The sequence below is a fragment of the Pteropus medius genome, unplaced genomic scaffold (assembly GCF_902729225.1).
Source record: "Pteropus medius unplaced genomic scaffold, Ma_sr-lr_union100, whole genome shotgun sequence".
Lineage (NCBI taxonomy): Eukaryota > Metazoa > Chordata > Mammalia > Chiroptera > Pteropodidae > Pteropus > Pteropus medius.
In genome coordinates, this window is record NW_024342257.1 from 7457283 (window position 1) to 7462914 (window position 5632).

The window sequence follows — 5632 nt, forward strand, 5'->3', positions numbered from 1 at the left end:
AAGTAAAGTTTAAACCAGTGATTAGTTATAGTTGAAATATACAAGTGAGAAACCATTATTATGAGCTCAGCTCAGAATAGTTTAATGATGTTTCTGGTTTTGAGGTTGGACAAAAAGCAATGGTTTTCTTTCTGCAGATCATCCCATCATCATATAAGTTGAACATTTAATAAAAATAATAAAAACTAGGTAAATTATTGCATTAACTCCTCTGTGGCTTACTAGGTCCCTTTCTCTAAGACCAAGACCAAAGGACTTGCCTTTAAAACATGTTAATGTGGTGTCCACATAAACACACATGCATACAGTCGTACTTTACTATATCTAAGACATGTAGTCTTAGAAAAAAATTATATTGTTTCCATGAGTAAATATCTCAACTTGAGATACCCTTTGCACTAAATTACATGTATCTCAATTTATGGCTCTGTTTCGGTTCAAGTATTGCTACTTTTCCATCAAGATTTTTAGTTTATCTAGTCTAGTCCACCACCCATCTTAAGAAGTAAATAATTAAAAAACTATTAGAAGCACCCCTCTGTAAACCTCTTACTGAATATATTTCCTCTGCTCTCCATGAAGTAACTCCGATTCTGGATTAATATTTTGAATCACTAAGTAATTTTTATATTTTAATACATATATTAATTACCAAATAATTTTATAATCCTTTTTTTCTGAAATTTTTGTGAAAAAAATTCAACATTCAGCAAATTTTAAAGAATTGTATAATGAACACTTGTAAATACACCATCTAGATTCTACTTTTGACGGTTTATACACTTGCTTTATCATGCATCTATTCATTTCTGAATCTTTTTTATATGTTTTGAAAATTTTGTGTAAATTTTCCCATGTGTTCCTTTCAGGAAGTAGATCTATATCTTAGCCACAGTACTTTATTATTATATTACTATTATCATTACTATTTTTTTATTTTAATTTATTTTACTTATACCCCAGTTTAGTTCAGGAAGAATTTACTTGGCTTAAAAGTGCGTACAAAATGAAATAAAATTTAAAAATAAGGGAGTAGAGTAAGAACATTTGGACAAAAGGGGAATTAGTATAGAAAAGATGAGATGCAGTAAACAAAATATGTGCTGTGAAGGCCTGTATACTTTCTTGAAGAGGTTCACAAATTTGACTCTCACTATTTTAATAGCCAAAACAAAGAAACAGTTAGTTAAAAGACACATACATTCATTTATTTACAATGTATACATTGAGCTCTACTAAGATACTCCCTTAAAATTCTTAGTCTACATAAAAATAAAAGCAAAGTAATTTCTCAGGAGAAGCATAACTCTTCCTGGGACTGAAGCCAGAATGAAATTTCTTTCATGGGTCATCATAAAGAGAATACTGTGTAATGTAGTGAATATCATATTCAAAAACATTCTCACTGTAAATATAATGATGAGCTTCAGAGGATAGATCCTGATCCTTCACTGTAAGTTGATTACCTAATGCCAAAGAGCAGTTCAGGAAAAGCAATTATTTGAGAAATCAAAATGATTTTTGCCCCCATCACACAGCTCTCTGGTTGTCTGGCTCCCTCTAGGGATAGATGATAAAGTATAGTCAGATCTGCTGTCACAGGACTTTCTGTACCCTAAGAATCACCACATTCTTCAAAATTGCACAATGAAAATCACAGGGCTTTTAAGAAAAATGGGATTGCAGGCACAACATTCACTTTGTCAGTGACACATTAAAAAATTATAGGAACCTAATAAATATGGCAGCACAGTTTTTACCTATGTAAAATTGTTAAAATATAAAATATACAAATATCACCATAAATACGGCACTTCACCATGAAAAAGGACTGATTTTTGCTTGTGGAAGTAGATTTCAGAAGAGTTACAACTTGTGAGTTATTGTGAGGTTGTGTGGAGGAATTATCTGAAATCAGATGGAAAGTCGTAGCATACGATGTAAATGGGTATGGCTCATTTTCCCGGGCTTGGCACTGTTGCCAAACGTCACAGGTAAGAATATTTTTCAACCTTACATCTTGTCCATGCATTTCAGAGCTCCTCAAACCCTTCCTGTAGCTATTTAAGGCATGAGTTTCAAATATGCATTTTGCCAAAATTGAAAATTTGATCTAAAGTATAGCACTCAATTAACTTATGTACCACTACTGGGAATTATTTTGTAGATTCCTCATCTGCACTCATGGCTTTGCCTGATGGATGGAGGCTTTGAAAATTGTAATTGTGTCTGAAACCATTAAAGTAGCCACTACTAGAATTAAAAGAAGTCAGTTCTGCAGGATTTTGTGGTATCTGTTTAAGGTTGTATATAGATGGTTCTTTTTCTTTGTGAGAAATTTTATTCCCAGTTTTTGCATTTTTTGGTCTGGAATCCATACACTTGGTAAACTTTTCACTTCCTCAATTTCTTTAGATCTTCTTGTTACTCATTTTGCAGCAGTATATGAAGTTTTTCCAGCCTGTATAGGAGCTCCCCCTTATCCACAAAGGATATGTTCCAGATCCCCATTGGATTCCTGAAACCGCAGATAGTATCAAACTTTCATTTTTATACCTGAAGCATTTACAGCTTCTTTTTGGCATATCTGAATTGCCAGCATCACTATTTTTGTGCTTCGGGGCCATTATTAAGTAAAATAAGGGTCACTTGAACACAAGCACTGTGCTACCATGACAGTTGGCCTGAAAACAAGAACGGCTACTAAGTGAATAAACTGGGCAGGGAGAATATACAGCATAGATATGTTGAACAAAGGGGTAATTCACATCCCTGATGGGATGGAGCAAGATGGGGTGAGATTTCATCACTTTACTCAGAATAGTGTGCAATTTAAAACTTACGAATTATTTATTTCTGGAATATTCTCAAACTCTTTTTGACCACGGGTAACTGAAACCACGGAATGCAAAATCTTGAATAAGAGCATCTATTGTATGGAGATTTTCTCAAACTAACAACCAGTTCTTTGATTCTTGACACCAACTGGGTGTTCAACAATCCAATTCAATTTTGATACTACTTTGAGTTAGCATCAGATTCCACAAGACTTTTCCACTTTATCTTCCAGTGGAAAGTCCTAAAGATCAATGATACTTCTGATTGACCTGCTATAAATCAGAGATTCCTACGACTACTTACTGAGGTTTGACAATTTGCTAGAACAACTCCCAGAACATACTTTACTCAGATTTACTGGTTTCTTATAAAAGATACAATTCAGAACTGCTAAATGGGAAAAATACATAGGGTAAGGTATTGGCCTGGGTGGTGTCCAGCTTCCATGCTCTCTTTGGGCGCACTATCCTCTCAATACTTTGATTTGTTCACCAACCTGTAAGCTTCCTGAATCTAATGAAATAATAAAATAATATTTTATTGTACCACATATCCATAGACATTTGTTTTTGCACTTAGTCACTGATGGGCCATAAAGTGGACTCCTTTCTCACTGTTGCTTGTAAAACATCACATGTTCTCTCACTTCCTTCTACACACTTTATTATTTCAAGATTCTCCCCAATACTTAAAATTCTCCTTTTCATGAACTGTCTGGTGTTTTTGAATTAGGATACTTATACATGCTGTAAACATTGTTTTTTTTTTTAAGATAAAAATGTTCACAGTGTAAATGAATGGCAAAACAAAACATTGTTTTAAGGTAACTAGTAGATTTTTTAGGGGTATATTTATGTATTTTTATACTGAGCAGTTTTCTATGTTTACCTAGTGATTTTGGGAGTATAAACAGTTAAGAAATTCTCTTTATGTTTAAATTATTCATTAATATATCAAATCTGTTGGAACAAACTTATGTTTTCAAAATAAATGTTATGGCAGAACTTACTACATCTTGAGGAAAGGATGGGCAGTATATTCTCCAGCTAATACTACCTAAATAATGAATCGTTTTCACCTAAAGTTTTTAATAATATTGAACAATAGAGTTCAAGATGATCTTCTCTAATAAGTAACTGGAGTACAGTTATTCCATGTTGGTGTTTAAATAAAGTACCACACACTCTAACCTAGGAAACCAGAGCTAGGATTCAGGACCTACCACCCTATCTTCTTTATTTGCCAAAGAATTACCTGTAAAAACAAAAAACAAAAATCAAAAAACAGAAAAACGGAAAGAAGATGAAAAACACTGAGTTCTGATACTACTGTTATCCTTTAGTATTTAAATAAATAAGTATAGTTTATAATGTAATTTAAAAGATTTAAGCCAATATTTACAAAGTTTTTACAAAGTCCAAGAGAGGAAGCCGTTACTCAGTTAATCAAGCAACAAATATCTGAGTCCAAGTATAGGCCATAAGTTTAAAATCCTTCAAGAAGCATATATCATACTTTGCATTTTTACTTTCTTCTATTCTATTTGCTACTGTTGCCACTATAACACTACTACGATATTGTCATGAACATTTTTATTTTTGTCACCATTAAAAATTACCCCATAATTGATTAAGTGCAACTTAGCACTAGAATTCTTTATATGAAAACCACTGTGGAAATCTTTACTTCAGAAGAGAGCACAATATTACAGTTATGTCATATTATATCAGTTATTCTCCAATAGGAGAAAAATACTTTGAGAATATTCCTTGCTTTTTGCACTGTATAATTTATCAAATAAAATGAACAGCATCATCAGCAAGAGGTGTGTGAAAAGCTGAGTGACTTATTTGAGCATTAGCCTCAAAACACCCTCTTATTGTCACTTCTAGAAGACAACATGAAACTTAAATTTGAAAGCTTTCTGTTTAGCAGAGCATTGAAATAAGTCAGCTACCATTAGTGTGTGGGACTATATTTTCTGGTTCTATCTACTGGGAAAGCACTATAATATGAGAGAAAACAAAATTTGAACAATTTGCAGTATAAAGACAATGCTTAGTATTAAATGAAAATAATTTTAAAAAAGAAAACTATACCATCTTAAATGGTAACTCAAAGAAATGGTGACTTTTGTTTCCAAAGAAATTCACGATATCATGAATCAGATTATAGGACACAGTTCTCCACTAATTTGCAAGGGGTGTCTTGTTTGAATAGCTTCAAAGTGTTGACACGAAGAGCAGTACACTTGTGAAATACTAATTATAAAGATCCATGAGGAGATGAAGAAAATTACTTAAACTTAAAATCTACTCTTGTTCTTTGTAAGAAATAGCAAAATATTTACTGTTTTTAATTTAAAATGAAGAAAAAATAGAATTGACATATTATTTTAAGGATGAATGTTTCCTTGAGTGGGAGCAATGTTAAAAAGAATAATATTTAAACAATGCAAATAAATGAAGTATATTTTCTGTTATAATTCTGTAGGGTAATAGCCACTATGCTGATATATTTAATTATATATTTTATTACATTTGAATGAGATATTTATATAGTGTACTTCCAAAGAAAAATTATTTATCCATAGACTATACTGTGTTGGATATATTTTTTCATTCAACAAATATTATCTATTTATTCTTTCTTTCTTTCTTTCTTTCTTTCTTTCTTTCTTTCTTTCTTTCTTTCTTTCTTTCTTTCTTTCTTTCTTTCTTTGAATTTCTTGGAGGGTCTCTAACAAGTTTGTTCAAGGAGAGCGTTTTCAGAGAAAATTTGAAAAATGCAACAT